Source organism: Esox lucius, chromosome 10 (assembly GCF_011004845.1).
Source record: "Esox lucius isolate fEsoLuc1 chromosome 10, fEsoLuc1.pri, whole genome shotgun sequence".
In the NCBI taxonomy this organism is placed as follows: Eukaryota; Metazoa; Chordata; class Actinopteri; order Esociformes; family Esocidae; genus Esox; species Esox lucius.
The window spans coordinates 9149170-9163873 of NC_047578.1; positions in this window are offsets into that span (position 1 = coordinate 9149170).

Here is a 14704-nt window from a genome sequence, read left to right on the forward strand (position 1 = left end):
CATTACCTTAGTTAGCACCTAGCCATGTTGTTAAACCAATTAAACCAATAATATGCATGAACTGGGTCAAAGCAAACTATTGCACCAGTCAGCGAAGTGAAATGTCACAGTGTATCGTCTTGCATATTTTTACACCATATACTGTTCACTTGGACGTAAACGAGGAAGATATGTGTGTGTATGTGTGTGTGTGTGGGGGGGGGGGGTAGCTTGGAAAGTGGAGGACATGGATCCTGCCTGTTCAAACACCTGTCACTGAGGATAATGTGTGGGTTCACGTTGGCTGTGTTTGCAACACCTTCGGCAACCTTCGGAAACGGCAACACCTTCCAATCTCTCCTTCCTTATCTACCTACACATGCTCTCCTGATTTTATCCTCTCTGTCCATATTGATATATTACATAAATGAAACAGTGGTATTCTCAGGAAATACAGATATCATAAAACCCTGCCATATGTTGACCCAAGCACATCCCTGACTCAACACAGCCAACAACAGCTAATGTCAAACCCACATAGGAATCAATGATACAGAACCATAAAAATCAATACCACTTAGTAATGTATCAGTAAACACCAAGCAAACAGAGGACTATTTCAATAAATCTTTATAGAACACAGCAAAAAAACAAACAATACTGGACATTTTACAAAAGGAATACAAATTTATATTTTTAAATAAAAAAAACTAATGAGAAAGAAATCTTCTTAATGAGAAATACATTTTGGGATCACTTAGATATACACGACATAGATATGCACTGGAAATATTGCAAAATGAATAGGAAATACATTAAATAATGATTATAATAATAATATTAATAATGATTTTTAATCAAAACAATAATTGTGCTTCTCAAACTTTTTTTCGTCAAAGAATCCTCCATTTGCATTAGTTACAGCCTTGCAGACCAGTGTTTTAAAATGCAGTAAAATGTTTTAGTCTATTCTGTACCATACTGTAGGTATCTGAACAAATCTTGGTAGGTCATAGATATCCCTTATTACATCAAAAGAGAAAACAGCTCTTTCTATCTGTAGATCCCAAACGATATGAATCCTCAGGTCGCGTCATAATTTGAAGGTATTATTATGGCTACAGCGGTGAAGAAGGGGTTTTCTGCTATGGAGAGCCGGAACAGGAGACATGAAAACAGCACCAATAGGAAAAGGGAATCAATCTTCAGGCTCCATTCTAACCTAGCTGAGTGACATTGGTCAAGCCAAAACACGACAGCAAGGATGTTACCAGCCTAACAGTAGGCCTAGGTTTGGGTTTACACCGGTGCCTTTTAACTAGCTGAGTTTATCAGGTAACACTTTATTTGAAGGGATGTGCATAAGAGTGACATGACACTGTCACGATGCTGTCATAACCATGACATGACACATGAAGGAATCATTTTGAACATTTCTGAATGTTGTCATTAGGTGTCCTTCGGTTGATTACAATAATTTTTTATGCAAGGTTGACATTGTTTGGGATGTCTTTGTTATGACAACTTGACATTAACTGAGACAACATAACCTGCCAATGTCTTTGTTATGACAACTTGACATTAACTGAGACAAAATATCCTGTCAATGTCTTTGTTATGACAACATGACAGTAACCAAGACAACATCACCTGTCATAAACATGGGCCTAATTATCAAACTTGAGGAAACAATTTAGCCAGTATTCTGTCTGCCATAAAATGAACTTTGCTGATCCTGAGACTGGTGCTCATACTCATTTAGATACAGTTTGATAACTTGACTGTTAAAGTGTATGTAGAGGGTTGGAAAAGTGTGGTAATTGTATGACTATGACAGAGACCCATGTCTATGTAAAATGCCTGGACGGTGGTGCATTCCTTTGGAAAAAACAATTGTTACTGTACTGTACTGAATTGTTTTTTTTCGAAAACAACACTCCTGACAATATCCCTAGGATTAATATAATTTAATTTAGTAAATGTATTGTTTAGGAACTTTGCAATCGTTTGTTTCAATCTGTTTGTTAATGCATTTGTTAACCAATTATAATGTAAGGGTTATCATTGTTAAACGTTTGTTCATGTCTTGTTCATCATTGTTCATCAATGTTCGTTCAAGGTAACTACTGCATTTGTTAATCGTTGTTCATGTACACTTATCGCCTTATCCGAAAGTATTGCCAAAGTAGGATTGTTGAAAGTAATTTCTTTTTTTGGGGGAAACATTTGTTGTGCAAAAACAAAAAAGTAAATGTATTGCTTTTGTTAAGGTATTTAAAAGCATTTGACACTTAATTACATCTTTATGACAGTATTTGACAAATTGTACCACTGTACTTGAGGTCAAGGAAAATATTCATGACACAATTATAATGGTCCCATGACAGCCAATGTCAATACCAACCACATATGACAGTTGTATGTAATGCTAACACATAAAGCTAAATAGTTTCTTTAAGTTTGATGATCAGGCCTGCTATGACATGTTTATGACAGGTTATGTTTCTGACTAACTGCGCCACAGCATGGTTTGGCGGTTTCTCCCTAGCCAACTTGAAGACCCTGCAACGTGTGGTGGAAACTGCCCAGCACATCACTGGTACCCACCTCCCGGCCATCGTAGACCTCCAGCACAAGCGGTGTCTGCGCAGGGTGTGCAGCATCATCAGGGTCCCTTCACAATCATGCCACAAACTGTTTGCCGTCCTTCCATCAGGCAGGTGGTACAGGTCTCTTCATTCCCGCACCAGCAGGCTCAGAAACACATTCTTTCCATTTGCTGTAAACCTGCTGAACTTTGTGACCCATCACTAACCATATCCACCCTTTGTACTACTGTACTCTGACACTGCCTTGCAAAGTCTGAAGTTTTCAGTTGTTACAGGTACGTGTCTAACTTGGGAACCTCATTGCTGCTATTCCTGCATTTCAGTTGCACATGCTACCCTACTCCTTCAATTTCATTGTACTGTACTTGTTCAATTAAAATAAAATTGTATCTAATCTAATGTTGTCATGGTTAATGTCAAGTTGTCATAACAAAGACACTGACAGGTAATGTTGTCTCAGTTAATGTCAAGTTGTCATAACAAAGACATTTCACAGGATATTTTGTCTCAGTCAATGTTAAGTTGTCATAACAAAGACATCTCAAACAAAGTCAACCTTGCATAAAAAAATGTGACTCAACCAAATGACACCTAATGACAACATTCATAAATGTTCATAATTATTCCTTCATGTGTCATGTCATGGCTATGACAGTATCATGACACTGTCATGTCACTCTTACACACACCCCTTCAAATAAAGTGTCCCCGTTTATCATCCCAAATGAATGCTTTGATAATAAAGTCCAATTCCTTAGAAAAGGACTTAAATATGAAAATGGGAATATTCTAGAAAGTGTAACACAACTGCGAGAAGTGTAATATTTCAATAGCTCTTGCCAGCAGGTATATCGGGAGGGTTTTCTCAAATTGTAAGCCTTAAGTTTCTGTCATAAGGGAGATGTTTGCTTTGAATAGGTGAACAATGTGTTTTGTAACTTCAACCCTCGGGTAGGTCAGAAACCTTTAGATTTTCTCACCTGAAGAGGTTTGGCATCTGTATTGGCATAAAACTGGAGTTTGAGGGATTGGTTGGTGAGTTTTCAGCAGGAGGTTCTGTGTAAGGCAAACCTATTTCATGAACCCATCCCCAATATCACATTGTTGTGTGTGACCCGAAAAAGGTAGAGTCATTCCACTTCAGAAACTTCTTTTTTGAATCAAGAGATAAAAGGACAACATTCCTTTGAAGCATATCATATTTAAAGGACCCCCAATTTTTAGGAAGTCATTTCTACTGGGGTGGAACCAGTTTGTTCCATGTGGAATAGTTCACCAAAGTACGGAGCCTGTTGGCCAAAGTTTTTGCTAATATCTGCTGATCTGTGTTGAGGAGAGAAATTTGGTATAAAAGATCCAACATTTTTCTGGATCCCATTTTTTATGAATAACTGCCTCATCCCTCATTGTGCAACATGGCGCAAAAGAAGGTCACAGAATTTCTTAGAAAGTCAATATCTGCACCAGGGTTCTTGCCATACTTAAATGAACGGATTGTTTTTGAATTTCCACAAGAAATATCTCAGCATTTAGGAGATGAAAGACATTGGTTCAGTGAGGGGAAATTGCACCTCCAAAATCTTTAATTATTGTACTTGGGAGAAGGAAGTAGTTGTATAGTCACAGATTTGACACTGCACATTTTACGGTCACAAAATTTTACACAGTTGTTTCCGGAAAATAATTGGTCTGCAAATAGTGTTCTGTTAAATACAGCAAATTCAAATCCATTTCAAAGAACACTTAGTGCCCAGACTATTTCCTTTGTCTAATAATGATTACAAGCTGATCAAGCCATTAAATTGACTATTTTTATTCACCTCAAACTTCAACCTCTATCAATTCACAAAGAGGATATGAGAGGAAATGGAAAACTGGAAAATGTAGACTTTCCGTGAAAAGACAACTGAATACGTGTGCAGTGCCACTGTGGATGGATAAGAGTTTGTGTAATGACACAGTGTGTCCTGGACACATGACAACAGATGTGTTGTAATTGCACATTGTTGCAGACCAAGAGGAGACGAGGGAGAAGCGGAAGAGATAGAACATTCTGTGTCGAAAAAGGACAGATGATGGAAACACATAGAGACAGATGAAAAGGAAAGAAGGAGACAGAGAAAAGAGGCAGACTGACAGAGCGATACAGAAAGAGGACAAGATATATGACTGTCGAGAGGTAGAGAGCAGGAATGTGAGGTCAGAGGTATACTACAGGGCAAAAAGAGGAGAGAGGTTCTGAGACAGAGAGAGAGAGGAGGGAGACGCAGAAGGAGAGAGGAGAGGAAGGGGAGGAGCGGGTGGATGGTACAGGTGCACATTACGAAGGCTGTGGGAGCCTCTCAATCTCCTCTGCAAGCCCTGGCATTCCAGATATGAAATATTCATCAGGAGCTTAAACACTCTGATATCCCCAGCAGTCTCAAACACACACACACACCCACACGCACACGCACACGCACACAGACTGCTAAACAGCATCTGAGAGCCGTAGGCATTATACATCCATATGTGATGACTCCAGACTACATGGACCCTGTTGTGTGGGATTGTCTATGTTATACCGGGGAGATTAAGGTCAGCTATGACCTGCTAACAAGAGAGGGAGAAGGGACCTTCTTTCGATTAACTGACAAATACATGGCACACAGCATTCACAGAGCAACAAACACACACACAAACACCCACAGATTGTAGAGGCTAAGCAGATCAGTCAGGCAGTTTAATTCCATGCAATTATCACTGACTGAGACATAATGACATAACAGAACTCACACTCACACACAATGTAGCCTACACAGAACTACACACTCACCTGTAAACACATTATGTAGCCTACACAGACCACACACTCACCTGTAAACAGACACTATGTAGCCTACACAGACCACACTCACCTGTAAACACATGCTATGTAGCCCACACAGACCACACTCACCTGTAAACACACACTACGTAGCAAACACAGACCACACTCACCTGTAAACACACACTACGTAGCCTACACAGACCACAGTCACCTGTAAACACACACTATGTGGCCTACACAGACCACAGTCACCTGTTAAAACACTATGTGGCCTACACAGACCACAGTCACCTGTAAAAACACATTATTTAGCCTACACAGACCACACTCACCTGTAAACACACACTACGTAGCCTACACAGACCACACTCACCTGTAAACACACACTACGTAGCAAACACAGACCACACTCACCTGTAAACACACACTACGTAGCCTACACAGACCACACTCACCTGTAAACACACACTATGTAGCCTACACAGACCACACTCACCTGTAAACACACACTATGTAGCCTACACAGACCACACTCCCCCGTAAACACACACTAGCGCACCTGCTGTACATGAACACACGCAGAGTTGCACACTCACTCACATAAACACCATTTAGACGTTGCATTACACATACCGACTCTTCACTAATTTGAAGTCATTCGTTCAATGTCGTATCACTTGGGAATGGTTCGCCAATCTTGGGAATGATTCCCAGCATGTCAATACTAGCGTCAACACACACGACTCTGTTAAAAATGCATTACGGTTTCAATCAATAGCATCTGAGTGCCAATTCAGCCCTAATTGAAGCACTGACAGATTAAAGTTAATAATCACCACATGTACGATGGCTGGAGTCAACTATTAATTAGGCTGTGATTCTGTTCCTAGACACGCCACATAAACACACTATCCTTTCATACATTTTCTGGACTTACTTGTTTAAACCATAACCCCTGACAGTCATCCATACCCTAACTCCTCCTTAACCAGACCCGTATTTTACACCTAATCCTAAGCTAAACATAACCTAATTTCTTGAACCTTGTGACTCTGTCACAAGTGTGAGATGATTAGCACATACAACACCTAATGGTGAAAGGTTTGAACCATTATGCGTTTTATCAATCATCATTTAGTTGCATTTCAGTATCTGCCAGTTGTTGATACATTATTTGCACTGGCAAAAAATGGCCACCGTTAGCATTTTTGGCATACTACATACTACATTTTCAGTGTCCTGTGTTGCCCTCAAGTGGGTAATACCTGGGGTTCCATTGGAAAGCAGTGATGCAGAAATGAAAACCATCCCAGGTGTAGCCAAGCATGTCAGATGAATAGGGTGTGAATCATGACGCTAATACTTTGGAGTGTCCGACAGGGGGTGGACATTTATTCCTGCCCTGAAATTTTTTTTCATACTCAAGACGGTAGAAACCAATTAATGACCCCCCTTGCAGAATTATAGATTGTGAAGTCTGAGTTGAAAAAAAGGGTTTAGTCTGTTTTGTTATATTATTATTATTACCCTTATCAATTATTTAACTCCCCTAATTAATTAGATACAAGATTATTTCTAATCAGACACAGGCACATTTGGATTAATTATTATATGGAGTAATGGGGAATAACTATGGCACCTAATCCTATAAGAATAGTAAGGTACTTGAGAATAAGGCAAGGATTTATTAAAACAGTAATGTTTGTTTACAATAATAATTGACCTTCCCTCACAATACTGAAAGCCAACCTGTGAGGGGGTCACCCTGGGAGAGGTTGTACATGGGTCAATTTACAAAAAAAACTGTAGAGGAGGTCATTTGGACCAAAAAAAGGAGTGAGTGTGTATTTATTAATATGCATGTTTGATTGAAATGACCCATAAGCTTACTCGGCTTCACATCTGAACTGTGACAGTTTCTAACAGTTAAAAAAACGGTTATTTCCAAAACTTCTCAATCAGATTAAACAAACACACACACACACACTCAGCTTGTTAGAAGGACCAGATGAAACAACGTTTTAATTAGCAGCATGTTGGTGCCAGTCGATCTTATCGATCCGTGAGGGCTGGCGATGGCTAAATTACTGTGTGATTATACCACGCTCTCCTACCTCTCAAGTCCTGAATCCTCCTCACCCACCCTCCTGCCCCTCCCGCTCTTTAAAAAGGGTGCAAGTATATAAAAAATAAATATAAATATATAGATCACTAGGATGCTAGCCTTTCTGTTGAATTGCTCATGTCTCAGGTTAAGCCATCTGGGAGCCAGTGGCTCATTCCCACCAATGAAAGCAGCCTGTTGATGTCCGCCGGGAGGGAAATATTCATCTTAACAGCTTCCTCTTCTAATGCTGAGCACCACGCTGTGCTTCCATAGTTAGCAGAGGCAGTCTGGTGCAACCGACTAGAAATATATTTCGAAAGGGTGAAGCATTGGCGCCTGATGAGTGGACTTGCTTGAGATCTAAACATTTGCGTTAAAAAACACCCCGTCAGCAGATCACCGTTACCCAGAGTACACCGAACCCCTATTGTTAAAATGACACACAGGGAGGGACAGACCGGAAAATACTGGCAGAGCCTGGGAAGTTTGGAGAATTTGGACCACCTGAGGAGCGCCAACACCATGCAGGATATCACATTCCATAATTAGTCTTTATTCCGGTTCACACTGGAGATTCAGTGACAGAAAAGGGAATGTGTGTGTGTGTGTGTGTGTGTGTGTGCGTGCGTGTGACTGCGCGCATGCGTTAGTGCATGGGCGTGTGCATGTGTTGGATGGAGATGAGAAGAAAAAGTTTCTTTTTTCAAAGTAACCCGTTTCTTCACTTCAAACTGAATTAATTCTGTCTCAAGCATTGAGAGGGCCCAAAAATCTTTATTCTCCTATCAACACGGATTAAGTGTGATTATGCGCGCACACACACACACACACACACACACACACACACACAGAAATGATGTACGTAGTTGCACTTCGAAATGAATGTTTTTAATCACACTTCACAATTGGCAATAGCGAGTTGCCCATGGATTAAATCCCTGGGACTTTCGTGTACCAAAAGTTGACGTTATCTTCTCAACTTGAGCGTCTGCTCTAACTAGAGGAGCCAATAGCGGTCTTCAAGACTAAGGCGAGGAGCAAAATCTAATTGGTCCAGTAGTACACCACTGTTACATGAACAAATGTTTGTTTGCTTGATTGTCAGAACATTGTCCAGACCGATATGCAATTTTTGCTTTCTCATAAGAACGTCAGTTATCTTATAAAGCGTGGTTAAAGTGAGGACGGATGAAAGAAAGATGCACCAATAACAGTGTGTGTGGGTATGTGTAAAGGTAATGCTACAGAGACAGATGCATTAATAGACCTCTGAATTATTTAGTGTGTTTACTAGAAGCTAGAGGCTGTCTATAATCTGTCATTTAGATGCCCTTGGCCAGGATCTCTCAATTTCTCTGTTCTTGTCATTTTTTTTCTCTCTCCTGCTCACTCTGTCAGCCATATTCTTTCCCGTTCTCTGCTTTTGTCTTTCATCCTCTCATATTCTGCCTTTTTCTTGCATTCTTTTATACTCTGCTGTTATGGTCTTTATTCCCCCTACATGTTGCCTTCCATCAGAAGCACCAATATGATACTCTATTCACATAATCTTTGTTTTATGTAAATGTACTTAGCGAATGTAGGTGGGTCTGATTCTGATTCCACCGCCACCCCCTCTCGCTTTACCCCTTATTTCCATCTCCAATCTCTCTCTTTACTTTTGTCTTTCTGACCCCTTCATTTATTCTTTCATCTCTCTCTCCCTCGCTCTCCCTCGCTCTCTCTTTCCCCATTACCTGGTTCTATTATTCATTACATTTTAGTAGAATAAAATGACTAACAAAGTAGAGATGTTTCTGCCTGGCTGCAAAGTCATGGCTGGTCACTGTTTTCCTGTGGTGCTGGATCATGTATTGTTATGTACGATGTTGTTGTATACCGAACAATGTAATTAGTGATATCTCACTTGAAAAAAGACAAAAGGTAATTCTGTAACACTCTTTATTTCCCTCCCTTTCCCTCTGTTTCCCTGTCTCTCCTTCCCTCACCACTCTCTGTCCCTCTCTCATCTCTGCCTCTGATGATTGTGTTTATGTCTGTAGGGCTGAGGTAAAGGGAAATGGTTGGGTTGTTTCAGGTCTAGTAGTGTTTCTATTAGCAGTGTTTCTATATCAGTAGAAGGTCATTGTTAAAATAAAAATGTAATCTCATAAAGAATGTCTCAATGACCGAGCAAAATATGGGACTGCCTGTGAGTGCATTTTTTTGTGCTTCAGGCATTATAGACTAAATTCAATCAGATCCGCATTGTGGTATTTAGCAGTAGCTCTTTTGGTTTTCTTTTATCCCCAGGCCTCCACTGTACACAAACATACAATTAGTATCAGGGCAATTCTCCACACAAGTATGCTTTTACTTCTCATAATTACAGCATGGGTAACTCTCGTAACTCAGAGTCTATGAGAAAACCAGGTTAACAAACAGTGGTCAGGGTCAAATAGAGTCTCAAGGATGTCTGAGAGGATCCCAGAGCAGAAAAGCTACAGTAGATGTGTGCACCCCATCAGTCTCTATATGTGGGTTCATTTGGGCTGACAGTGATTTGCCGATAAGTATTTGAGTCCTGCGTAGAAGGAAGTTAAATCCATTTTATCAATCCATTGCCCAATGCAAAATGTCTCTGGGACTGCAAACAGGTAGGATCACTGTACTTTACCAAAGGATATTGCAACAAAATCAAGAGATATATAACAGCAAGGTCAACATTAGGAAACCTTGAAGAGTATGCTACATTACATCCTGTTAGGGATAAAGCATAGACTGTAAAAAAAAAAAATGGACGTAGTAACTGATACGTCACCCACAGGTCTCTGAAGACCAGTTTTGAAGCTCGTTTTTGGCGGCGATGGCCGTCGCCATCTTGGCAGCGCGTCACTTGCCCTAACTCCCGGATAACCAAAAGTGGGCAACTCTAGATTTTGTCGAGATGATAGACAGTAAAAAATTGTTTGAGAGTTGCAGATTAGATATTAGATTTTCACTTTACTTTAGTTATGAGCACAGACTGTATGTTTACGAGTTGTTTATTTGGATGTCACTTGATTATAACATTACTTGTCAGTGACTGGAGTTAGCCGAGGTGGTACCAGAAAGGACAAACCGCTAGGAGTGACACACGTGACAGCGCCAGCACTACACCTGTCACTCAATAGGCCACGCCCCCTAATAATAAGACTTAATATAATTTAAATGGAGGAGTTATAAAAAAAATAAATCACCCCACCCCACAGTTGTCAAAAGGGGTGAAATAAGCAATAACCACCAAAAAACATTTATTGAACCTGGCTGTAAACATGTTCATTTCTTTTGTAAAGTTGGCCATTTTGCCATAGAAGTCGACGGAGATTGCTCCCTTTTGCAGCCAGCCTCAAGTGGCCATTCGATGAATTGCAGGTTTTGGCACTTCCGGGTAGGCTTCATTTTTCAGCCTCGGAGTTTGCCCCTTGGGATAAAGCCAGTCTGATCAGAGTGGACTAGTTTGGACTGCCCTGTATTGTGGAGTGAAATTGGCCTATATGATCCAACCTCTTCTGGGATCCTGCCCTTTTATACCAGAGGTGGACTTAATGATTAAGAGGCCTGAGACAGATTCCATTCTAAGGCCCACTAAACTCCCACCCCATTTGAAAAATAAAATATAAACTACATCAAACACACCCCCAGTTTAAGCATTGGTTCTCGGACCAGGACAATCTCTACAATACTGGTTAATCGGAACGTGACCTAAGTATTGACCCTTAATTATAAACTGGCTAGGGAAGGCTTTTAGGGACATGAGACTGTATACTACAGGAATAACTAAAACTATTCCTGTTTTAATTGTAGTAGCCGGCTTAGACAGCAAAAGAAGACACAATGGGGTTGGTAACCAGTTCACCATAGCAATAAGGCATCTCTGGGGTTTGCGGGGACGGCAATGCTTTGTCCCTAAGAACATCTCTCAGCCGTGGTATTTTGGCCATATAGCACAACCACTCGTGCCATATACTGCTTAAATAACCGTAATCTGTGGGAACTATAAGTGGGGTGAGGAGACGTGCAACTCTTATTTGTGTTTGTGTTTTTTATTTATTAGCATGGTTGGTGGGCAGTGCCTGCAGCTAGCGCACCTGGGGATGCTAACAGGGGGGCAGGAGGAGGCAGTGTAGTTGGCAGAAGGCCGTACTTCCATGAGTTGTCTTACGCGTGGGCTGCTGATGTAGCATGCAGAGTGTGAGAGTGTGTTTTGGGTATTTTGCTGTGTAAACTATTATTAGCCTGTGGTATGCTGCGCAAAACTGTCTTTAGCTGTACCTTAGGTATAAAGACCTGTAACCGTGGTGGTGGGGCTGCTCACTGGCTCACGGCTGAAACCGGGCACCCCAGGGGTTATCCAAAAATGGGTTACCATAGAATGTGTCGGCCTACCCAGAACCTAAGTCTGTGAATGTATACCATAATGATCTTTTCGATACAGAAAGAGTGCTAAACTGTTTATTATGTCTGTGAGTTTCCTGGGTATCAATCTGAACCATGTCTCGGTGGCATAGCTACCCCTCTGACTGCGACTTACACAAATAACTAAAACTTTAGGAATGGCAAGAACATTATTTTATTACAATTCCTTGTCACAACTGACGAACACTGTGGCCTATAGCGGTCCAGTGTTATGCTGCCTCCAGTGCACATACCGCCTCAATACTTTCCGGAAAACTCTGCTCCCCCTCTACCCACATATCCCCACCCACATTCAACACCAAATCGTAAATTGTTTTGTCGGTAAGTTGTGGCAAAAACGGCAGCGCCAAGCAGACAACAAACCCGAAAACACAGAGCGCTACATTGAGCAGCAAGGCATGCCGGCGTCGCTCACAGCTTAACCATGAAATACTCATCGGGATCCACAAACAGAAACACAGCAGCTAATCACATGGGAGCATAGACGTGTTCATGACATGCCAACCCGGTCTCACGGCATTTCGTTAATAGGAATCTACTGATTCGTACCGCGCAAAGCAAAATATTAAGACACTATTCCCAAAATAGCTGACGCAGGGGTTGGGCCTATATAGCAAAAACAGCAATGTGTAAAGGTAATGCTCTGTTTTCAAAATAATCAATATTGCCCTAGCAGCGGTATGACAGCAGGACAGCCTACCCAAGCGATTGGTACCGATTTATTTTACTTCAATTAAACGGGCGGGTGTAAGCTCATTATGAAAAGTCAGACAATTTTATTTAAATGCCGCAGCGACCATGAAAAAAATACATTGCTTACTCACTCAGTTGATTGAATTGAATTCTTCCGAGATTCTTCCGGTCATTCTGGTATTTTGGCTGTCATCTGCTTCCTTTTCGTTTTTTTACACCAGATTTAGTGATCGAATGTAAAAAAAAAGTGATATCGTTGTTTTCTTATTTATGTTGTTCAAACCTATTTGACGTTGATGATCACAATAAATACAACACAAGCCAACAGTATTCGCATTATCTCCCAGAATAATTTGCAGTAGCGTACAAATAACATTAAACTTAAATATTTCTGTGAGATTCGCTATCTGAAAAAAATATATTTGTTGTAAAAAATCACTTTATAATACTTTTAGTGAATGCTACACAGTGGCATGAGTTAATAATCATGACCGAGATGTGCTTCAAATTGGTTCGAGGCCGAGTGTCCAATCAGGACGCAGGTTTGCTAACAACGAAAAGGTCCGGACGCGGCTGAACACATCCAACGAGAAAGATGGTGAGTCGTTATGTTCGCCGGGAGGGGCCTCGAGTATACAATAAAAAACTAAATATAATATCAGCAGTAACTGATTATCCCAAGTTCACGAAGCCCCCTGATAACGTGTGGCCTGAGGCAGCAGCCTCTTCTGCCTTAGGATAAGTCCACCTTTTTCTGAATAACTAATAACTGTCTCAACCAAGGAATGCATGTCAAGTCATTATGGACTGAGACAAAAGTGCTTGGAAAATGATGAAGTAGGGCGGAAAAGGCAGACTCAGGAGACAGAAGGGAAAAGGATTTAGGAGATGGGAGAAATTATAGGATGATGGAGGAGAGAGCAGTCGGGGGGGCGGATGACCAGTGAGGGGGCTTATATAGTTGGTGTGGAGGAAAGGGAAAGAGATAAGGGGACGAAGTCATGACCAGGGGCCTGGAGAGGGAAATCTAAGGGTATCTAGGAGGAGAAGAGGAGAGAATCTCCTCTTTGAAGAAATTAGCAGCCCGGTGCCACGTCAAGGCGACCAGATACTGTTGGACTATGGCAGAACACATGGTGAAGAGAGAACAACCAGAGTGTAGCTGTACTTTCTTGGGTAATCCACGTCTGTGTCAGGCCCAGAAATCCAAGGGCCTGGAGAGCAGCGTAGGTTGAGATGTGCCTTGATGACAGCAGATTGGCAGTTCCAAAGGCAGCCAGAAAGCATGTAATCCAAATGGGTTGTACGGGCTGGAAAGGCGAGATTAGCAAATTACATACGCAGGAGGGGTAATGACCCAACCAGTTTCCATTTCCCCTGTCACAAAGAGAGTTATGGCTCACTCAAGATTACAACTATTTTTCTTTCTAGTTTTGTCATTTTTTTAATGTCAGCTGGAGACTGAGAAGCATGTTTGTTTTGAGATTTTCAACAGAATTTTTTCAACAGAACTACAGAAATAGTGAAGGTATGGCCCAGGGTGGTCCAGCAGTGTAAGTCCCCAGGGATCAGGGGTTTATCTGGGCTACTGCTCTTTCTCTCTGTCTGTGTTAAATATACCATAAAAATCTAATTACCTCCAAATATATAATTAAAAGAAGACAAGATCCAAATGTTCCCTGTATCTGTGGAATAATTACTTGTTTTATACATTTAGAAATTAAAGTAAACATTGGTTGACCATGATCCAGGATGCTGTTGTCATAGATTGTGTGCTGTTTTTACACTTCAAAGAAGGTTTCAGAGTATGTAGGAAGGCAAAACACACTTATACTGTATGCATATACTTTTAAGTATACACACACAAACACACACACAACCATCCTGCCCATCAACATGTGTCCAGGTGTCTTGAGTCTCCTGACACTGCTGTGGATTCAATCCCACCCACACACACCCCCCCCCCCCCCCCACACACACACACACACACACAAGCAAACATCTACACACCTACCCACACTGATAGACACACACCTTCTACTCCACCCACATCAGGGCTAATCCATTCTA